The following is a 9,954-nucleotide window of genomic DNA, read 5'->3' on the forward strand; positions in this document are numbered from 1 at the left end:
TTTGGGGGGGGGGGGGGCTAGATTTTACTTTCGGGCCACAAAAAATGAAAAAAAAAAACCAATGACGATAATCAATCAATAAAAGTTAGTGTGGAGCCCTGTCTTAAGTAATAATTAGTTCTGAGCGGAGGTAATGCAGTGAATTGGGCAGGTGAGAGGTAAGAGGGGAAAAAGACATAGATGAACCAAAAGTTAAGAAGAAAAGGACATTCTTTCTCTGATTTTTTTTTGTCAAGTGTACACTGTTTATCTACACTAACAGGTGCCAGTAAGTATATTGGAGTGAATATCTGCCTGATTTGTGCTTAACGTAAAATGGAAAACGTTTCAAAATCATACGTATAACGTCAAATTTTGTCTTTAGCATTTACCGCTAAGTACAGGTTTTTGAAAAAAAAAAATTTTAACGTCATCGGACGTTACAAAACTAAACGTCCGGTGCATAGCATATATAATGAATATTAATGTAGGCCCTATATTTGTTGATATTCAAGTAAGAAAATCTTTGAAAATTGTCAGAATTAGATAAAAGACACTAAAATCTTCAGTATTTATGCTGGGTTCAAACTTTTTATAAATAAAAGTGTACTTACCCCAGCTAACATTTGGACGTTTTCTGAACGTTCTTGAAATGTTCCAAGTTTGTTATTTGGACGTTTTATCAAAAGGTTTTCAGTACGTCTTTTTGTGGAATGTTTTCGAAGTATTTAAAACGTTTCAAATGGATCCTATGAAAACGTTTTTAAAACATTTAAAAGCAATAAAAAATCTTTCGGAATTTTTAAGGAACTGCAGAAAACCTTTTGGACGTTTAAGAATAAGCAAAGAGGTGTGTGGACCTTCTGCGGACGTCCAGAAAACCTTTGAAAACCGTCTAGAACGTTCCAAAAACGTTTTAAGAGGGTCTACAAGGTCTTATGACCAGTTCCAGAACGTTTAGAGAACCTTTCATATCCGTCTAGAACGTCTAGAAAACCTTTTAAGAACGTGTAATATTCATTTTTTTTATTGGGTATCTAAAACAATTAAAGTTATGCGATTATACAGACACAATCTTGGATTATATGTGACCCTGCACCACAAAAACCAACAAAAAGTCGACAGACATGGATTTTTAGTTAAAGGCAGATTCTGAAAGAGCAGACTCTAAGCTTTAAAATGATGTATAACTCAATCAAAATGGACTCCCTTAACCTATCTAAATACTGGAAAGAATGCACACACTCTGGAAAAGTGTGAACTGAGAAAAGAGGCTCTGAAGTACAGGGTCTATTGAAGCGCTTTTAAAATCTTTAACCAAGCCGCGCTAGCTGTGTGATGAAAGGGACAAAATACAGGATGACAACCACCGGAGCAACAACAATGAAGGGATTATCAGATTAAGCTGAAATTGAGCATGTTATATCAAAACATTCTGTCCATGATTAATGCCAACTGACAAAGCAGTAGCATTATCATTTCAAAAGTTATTAGACCTGAAAGTGAAGAGTGTACAAAGGATTTCACGAAATGAAAAGGGGCCTCTAATACATACCTGATCATTCTATGTTTTGCAAGTTTCTAAATGTTTTGAAAACGTTTTTCTTTTATATATATATATATATATATACATTAGACGCTCTTAAAATGTCTGCTGGACGTTGTACACGGATATGAAAAACGTTCTGGAAAAGGTTATAAGACTTTTTACACAGTCTTAAATTTTTTTGAACTATCTAGATGTTTTTTATAAATTTTCTGGAGGTCCAAAAACGTCCACAGAATGTTTTGAATATTCTTAAAAGGTTCTATAACGTCCAAAATGCTTTTTAGAAGGATCTTTAAAATTTTTAAAGGTTTTTTCATTGTTTTGTTTTACGTTTTAAAATATTTTTTACTGTCCATTTGAAACGTTTAAAATAAGTCGAAAACTTTCCACAAAAACACGTTCTGAAAACGTATTGCCAAAAAGTCCAAATAACAAACATGAAATGTTTCAAGACCATTCATAAAATGTCTAATTGTTAGCTGGGTGTATGCTTTACAGTTAACTGGCTTTGATGTTCCATTCTCCAAACTGCTCGTCAAGAGAGTATGAATATGGAGACTAACGAAGTGGTTCTAGATTTAAACAACATAAAATCACATTTCGGAGGAAATTTTAAAATCCTGTACTGAAAGTGGTTATGACATTGTACAGAACAAATGCTTCAATGCATGTTCTTCTTTAAATCCTTCTGTCATTAATGCCAGGGTATTAAAAAAAGAGCACTTGTACATTACGAAAGTTAACATTTGTAATGTAGCACACACATGTGCACAATTTTGTTACTTCTGCACTCGAATACCAATGTATATATATATTTAAGGATAGGGTAATTGGTTAATGCGTAATTTCTGCTTTTGAGAAGCATTTCGAGTTAATAGAGTACAATATCGCATTAATTTCATTATCTATCTGTTGTCAATATTTAAAGGGGTAGAACAAAGTCTTCTAGTTTATTCAAGTCATATCTTGGTAGTCGATACAATTGCTTATTTCGGTTGTAAAATTATTTGGAGTTTGTGATTCGTGAAATTTATAACTGATATTTTAAATTAACGTTTCCGCTACTATCTATGCTATTTTTTTTTTGCTTTTTTTTTGTTCGTGCATATTCATTGAAATTAAACGGCGAAACTTACCTTAATGGTTATGGCAAAGGCAGTACATTTAGACAAATGTATCATTTTCTTTGGAGGGGGAGGGAGGGGATGGGCAAGATGATAATCTCATCAGGGTAAAAAACAAACAAACAGAAAACACAGGAAGATACAAAAACGAACCCATCACTTGATGAATTCTATCACATCGGCGTTATGCGTTATGGGGAGGAGTTTTTTTTTTTTCTTCATTTTCTTAAAGGTCCCCAAAGCAAGAAAATACCTACAAGTTTGAATATACAAATCCACTTCGTGCTCGACGCACATGTTACAATATCAATTCTTTTAGAAAGGCTACAAGAGAAATGAGTACTAAACTTTCTATACCTACCTGGTGATGTGCTGAAGCGATTTTACTGTGTTGTAAATACTTTTCATCAGCAAGTGTCATGTGGCAGGAGGTCGAAAAAAAATGACAGTCATTCAGAGGCTTATTATGTTAGTTGCAGAATATTTGAAAGTCTATTTTTTGCTGCAGTTTGATGCTTGATTTTTTTTTTTCAGACTCAAATTTGAATTTTTTTCTACATTTCTTTTTCAAATGTGACCCTGCATCTTAATACAAACAAAAAGTCGCCAGACATGGATTTGTAGTTAAGGGCAGATTCTGAAAGAGCAGACTCTAAGCTTTAAAATTTCAGAATGCTTCATCTGTCGAATCATTTGAAATTCTTCTTAAAACTCACCTGTTTAATCAGTTGTAATTGTTTTTTTTTTTCTGGAGGCGCACACAGTTATCAATTATTGTACCATTGTATCACATATATTTTTCTTTTCTTTTCTTTTCTTTCTTCTTCTTTTGTTACTGTTAACGATGATTTTGTTAATGTTATTGTGTTTTCTAATCTATTTGTATGAGTAGCAAAGTGCGCTTAGAAACGTCAGTATGAAGCGCCATATAAATGCAATTATTATTATTATCATTATTTTTATTATTATTAAAATGATGTATAACTCTAATCAAATGGACTCACCTAACCTACCTAAATACTGGAAAGAAAGCACACACTCTGGAAAAGTGTGAACTGAGAAAAGAGGCTCTGAAATATAGGGTCTATTCAAGCGCTTAATCTTGCACCAAGCCACACTAGATGTGCGATGAAAGGGACAAAATACAGGATGTCAACCACCGTAGCAACGGCAATCTGAAGGGATTATCAGATTAAGCTGAAATTAAGCGTGATTTATTAACACATTCTTTCCATGATTGATACCAACTTACAAAGCATTAGCATTATCCTTTCAAAAGTTATTAGACTTAGAGTGTACACAAGATTTCAAGAAATGAAAAGGGGCCCATAATGCATATAATGTACCTGATCATTCTACTCTCCTCCCAAAAAGGGGTTGTAGAAAAACTGCTGAAAACAGACTTTCCCAGTTGTGTTATGATCCCAAATTAAACAATAAAGTAGAAGAAAGATGGCTCTTTCAGAAATAATATGAAAAACTCAAGATTGACTTAGTTGACCTATTTTACCTGTTTTGAGTCCTTTCGCAAAATCAAGGTGTGCGACTTTTTGTTTGTTTTGTGAGGTGCACGGTCACATTTGTGACCGTGCACCTCAAAACGAACATAAAGTCGCACACACTGATTTTGCGTGAGGACTGAAAATAAGTGGAATGGGTCAACCTAGCCGAACTTGACTTTTTCATGTTTTCATGTTTTTACATTATGCTAAAATTTAGTATCATAAAACGGGCAGGAAAGTGTGTTTTTTAGCAGTTTATCTCGAACATTTTTGGTAGAATATTGCGATTAGGTGTGTCTTTAGAATCCCTTTTTCATTTCTGAAAAACCTTGTCCACACTCTTAACTTTCAACTCTAATAACTTTTGAAAAGATAGTGCTACTGCTTTGAAAGCTAACATTAATTATGGACAGAATGTGTTAATGAGGCATGCCTAATTTCAGTTTAATCTGATGATCCCTTCATTGTTGTTACTCTGGTGGTTTACTTCCTGTTTTTTGTCCCATTCATCGCACAGCCAGCACGGTTTGGTAAAGATTAAGCGCTTGAATAGACCGTGTACTTCAGAGCCTCTTTTCTCAGTTCGCACTTTTCCTGAGTTTGTGCTTTCTTTCCAATATAAGTTAGGAGAGTCCATTTGATTTAAGTTATACATCATATTAAAGCTTAAAGTCTGCTCTTTCAGAATATGGTCTTAACTAAAAATTCAAGTCTGGCGACTTTTTGTTTGTTTTGAGGTGCAGGGTCACAAATAGAGTTTAAGTATAGATTTAATGACATTGAGATTTATCCATTTTTTCGGGTGAGACGTTGGTCACTCTCCATACACCTGGTAATATGAATGGGTGCTTAATATCTCTTGAAGGTACTTTTCAGCAGAAAGTGTGACGTGGCAGGAGGCCGAAAGACAATGTCAGTCATTTACGAAGCCATGCTCGGACGAGGACGCCACCACCGGTCAGCTAGGTCACCTTGTGTCCATTCACTCCCAGGAGGAGATGGATTTCCTTAGTACTCTCTTCGACTCCATACGAAACAAACGGGTACGTATACTTTCACCGAGAAATCTCATTTCACCTTTAACCCGCTAAAGACGGACTGATTTTGCTACAAAACGCATTTCCAATAGACGTTAAATCGGGACTCGTTCTCCACGGGTGAATTAACTTTTGTGGGAAATGTTGGTAAAATTAATTTGAATAAATCAAGCGGTAACAAAATTAACAAAAAAATAGACAAAATGGGACTTCAAACCTTGAATAGAGAAATGAAATCACAATGAACTTTGGAATGAGTTGTGAACTTCTCCTCATGAGCTTTATTTTTACCTAAAACATTAATATGTAAGTTTGATTACATACACAGTTCATCCTGATTCATTTGTTTTGGAAATAATTGTGTTGTGACAGGCTGATATTATAACATTTCTGTGCTATTTCAATGCACTTCATTTATTTTTTGAACATAGATATACAACGAGCTGAGTAAATCTGAACACGATAATGTGAATAAAAACACAAGAAAAAAATATTAATATATGTTCCTGTCTATAATCTACTAACAACAGAAATTAATACACACACATGCATTCTGCGCATAAAAAGGTGAAGGGGCCCACTCAAAATGACTCCTATTGCAAAATAACAATAACAGTTCCTCTGAAAAAAAGAAAGAAACAGAAACGCTGAAAACCTTTCCACTACAAAGAGTACGTGAGAAAAAGAAGAAAAAAATGTTGCTTGTTTAGTATACATAATCAGAAGAAACTAGATATCAGAACTTAAAACTCCAACACGGTCACAAATCTAGTATCATTTTGTGATTACTTAATAATAACATGTATGTGACCTTGCACCACAAAACCAACAAAAAGTCGCCAGATATGTAATTTTAGTTAAAGGTAGATTCTAAAAGAACAGACTCTAAGCTTCAAAATGATGCATAACGCAATTCAAATGGACTCCCCTAACCTACCTAAATACTGGAAAGAAAGCACACACTCTGGAAAAGTGTGAACTGAGAAAAGAGGCTCTGAAGTACACGGTCTATTCAAGCGCTTAATCTTTACTAAGCCATGCTAGCTGTGCCGTGAAAGGGACAAAACACAGGATGTAAACCACTGGAGCAACAACGAAGGGATTATTCAATTCAATTCAATAGTTTATTTATTTCCATCATCACAAAGAAAAGAAAAGAAAAAGTTGACATAATCCAAAGTGATACAATTTTTTTTTCATTTCTCTTACACTCGTCCGATAAAGGATTTTTCAATACAATATAAAGTATATTATACACGAATGATGTCGTAAAAAAGAAACAATGCACTTTGTCATGGCAACAAAAAGAGTAAATAATCACAATGATGGAAAACAGTGTTCCACTAAAAAAGCCACGCTTGTAAAACGTGGAACACTGGAACAAAACAACAACACCACCAATTTGTTATACCAATAAGACATATTCATTTTAAATTCTTCTATATACTACTGTACATTTTACTCATTAATATAATGATGTTGATACTATGAACAATACTTACTATCATTTTAGGAATCAAACGTATAAACTATTTAACATATCACATTTGTGGCACAGACACTATGGGGCCAGGTGTGCCAGGAAAATTGAACGGAAAGGAAGATATGCAATCGGCCACAAAAAACATAACGACGACAACAACAACAATAACACAATACACAGAACTAACAGAATTTGAGGAAATGCACTCAGACAGATACTGGACAACGAAGAACGAGGAAAAAGGAGCAGGGAAGAATAGAGAAGGAAAAGGAGAGGGATGGAAAAGGTCTGTGGACACACTACAAAATCTCAAGGAAAAGTGAAACAAGACGGGTTTTTTCATTGAACAGAATTAACTGGTATATTTAGAAAACAAATATTTTTTGAGTTTATACTTAAATGTAATTAACTTCACAGATTCTTTTAGATCATTATCTAAGCTATTCCAAAATCTGGGTCCGGTATAAACAAATGTATTTTGAGTGTGTACAGTTCTAACTAAGGGAAGATGAAATTCTTAAGATTGTCTAGTGGGATAATTATGTACGTGGCTGTTACGGTGAAATAAAGAATAAAATATTTTGGGTAGATGATTGCAGTTGTAATTAAACATAAATTGACTAAGTTGAAACAAATACAACTCTTTTATTTTCAGAATTTTGTGCTCAAGGAAAAGCTTGTCAGTATGTGCTCGGATATGAAGGTTAAAAACGATTCTGAGCGCCATCTTTTGCAGAAGAAAAAGTTTATCTAACAACGTCGAATATGTATTCCCCCAAGCAAGAATTCCGTAATTCAAGTACGGCAATACCAAACTTGAATAAAGCGTAATCAAAGCCGAAGAAGGAAGATAATATTTCAATCTATTCATTATGCCTATGTTACGTGCAATTACTTTACAAATATTGTTTATGTGACACTTCCATGATAACTTATTATCAACACAAACACCTAAGAATTTAATAAACGAAACCTCTTCTAAAGGAGTAGTGTCAAATATAACATTACCTGGTAATCTATCTAAAGAATTACTGAAAAACATATACTTTGTCTTCTCAATATTCATTGACAATTTATTGCATATATCCATTGTGAAACATTCTTCAATTCATCATTCACTGTACTAATCAAAGTATCAGGGTCAGGGTGGGAATAAAAAAGATTGGAATCTTCCGCGAATAATACGAAAGAGAGTTTATCTGAAGATCTATAAAAATCATTAATGTAAACTATAAATAACAGTGGGCCTAACAAACTTCCTTGCGGAACACCACATTCTATTTTCTTCATAGAAGAATCAAAACTGTTCACATGTACATAGTGAAATCTGTCAGATAAATAACTCGTAAACCATTGCAAGGCTTTTCCGCGAATACCATAATGGGATAACTTAGAAAGAAGTATACCGTGATTAATCGTATCAAAAGCCTTTGAAAAGTCCAGGAAGATGCCTCTTGTATGCGAAAATGTATCAAGTGCATGTGTAATCTTTTCCACAAAGGTAAGTAAAGCGTGGGTGGTCTTGTGATTTTCTCTGAATCCAAATTGAAAATTCGTAAATATATTACTCATATTGAAAAATTTTACAGTTCGGATATATACTATTCTTTCCAAAATTTTAGAAATTGAAGTTAATAACGATATTGGTCTGTAATTATTGACATCATTTTTCTCCCCTTTCTTATATATAGGTATAACTTTGGCAGTCTTCATTTGACTTGGTACAAGCCCAGTACTAAGTGATAAATTAATAATATATACTAAAGGATCTATTATTTGAAGAATTATATTTTTCAACAAATAATTATCAATTCCATCACAACCTGGGCTTTTCCCTTCTTTCAAATTATGAATAATATCAATAACTTCTTCATTAATCGTAGGGTCCAAAAATATAGTTTTAGGATTAGGTATATCTAAAAAATCATAAAACACTTTATTAGATGAAGGGATACTTTGTGATAAATTTTTCCCAATCGATGCAAAAATATCATTAAAAATTTCGGCCATACCAGCAGGTACATTGCTTGAGGTATTACCCCATCATACTTCTGAAATACTAGATACATCATTAGATGTATTCATAACATCTTTTATTGTTTTCCAAGTATTCTTAATATCATTTTTATGTTTCATTATCTGGTTGACATAAAATTTTCTCTTTTGTAAACGCAATAAATTAGTAAGCGTGTTTTTATAAGTCACATATTTTTGTCTGTTTTTATCCGTAGGGTTACTCCTGTATTTATAAAACAAATTATTTTTTCTATTAATCGATCTTAAAAGTGATTGGGTTATCCACGGGAGTCTTGGAGTTCTTTTATAAGAACTTTTCCTTGTGCAAAACGGAATATGTTCATCAATTTTAGAAATGATAGTTTTCATAAAATAATCATAACACAAATCAAGATCGGTATTGTTGTATACAAAAAAAACCAATCAATATCTTTTAAACTATTTTGCAAATTAATAAGATTATTGGCCGTGATCTTACGACGTCTCTGATAATTATTTTGCCTAGGAGATAACTTAATTGGCACTTGTGTAAAGATTGGATAATGATCAGAGATGTCAGATAAAACAATACCAGACTCGGGAATTGGGAGAATATTACAAAAAATATTATCAATCAAAGTGGCAGATCGGTCAGTAACACGGGTCGGCTTAGAAATTAATGGTAATAAAGAAACAGACATTAAGGTTTCTACAAATTCTTGCGAAATGTGTTGGGAGTTACATTTCATAAGATCAATATTGAATCAACCATTAAATATATATGTTTATTTGTAAAGATAGAGTTCTGCATTAAATTTTGTATATACAACAAAAAATCATTCGGATTCGATCCAGGGGGTCTGTAAACAACTCCAATCAGTATGTTTTTCCCATTCGGGTTTACCATTTCAACAAAAAGAGATTCAACTACATCAGTCATGACATTCAATTCTTCGTGGATAGATTATTCAAATTTGTTGGGGATGTATAAACCCACGCCACCACCCATTCTTTCTTTTCTATTTCTGTACACGAAATCAAAGCCGGATATAGAAAATAAATGACTTATATTGGGAGTCAACCATGTTTCGGTCAGACCTATAACAGAACAGTTATTACCAGAGTTTTCTAAAAATAATCGCAACTTATCAAAATTTCTACTTATACTTCGTATATTCAAATGAGCTAACAAAAGATTGTCATCATCACTATTCATAACATATTGTTTATACTGATTTACAGTCAGATAAACACATGATGAACTTTGCACAGGATCTTCAGGATC

The sequence above is a fragment of the Diadema antillarum genome, unplaced genomic scaffold, assembly GCF_040938485.1.
Source record: "Diadema antillarum isolate AM-2024a unplaced genomic scaffold, OU_Dant_1.0 seq00000112_RagTag, whole genome shotgun sequence".
NCBI lineage: Eukaryota > Metazoa > Echinodermata > Echinoidea > Diadematoida > Diadematidae > Diadema > Diadema antillarum.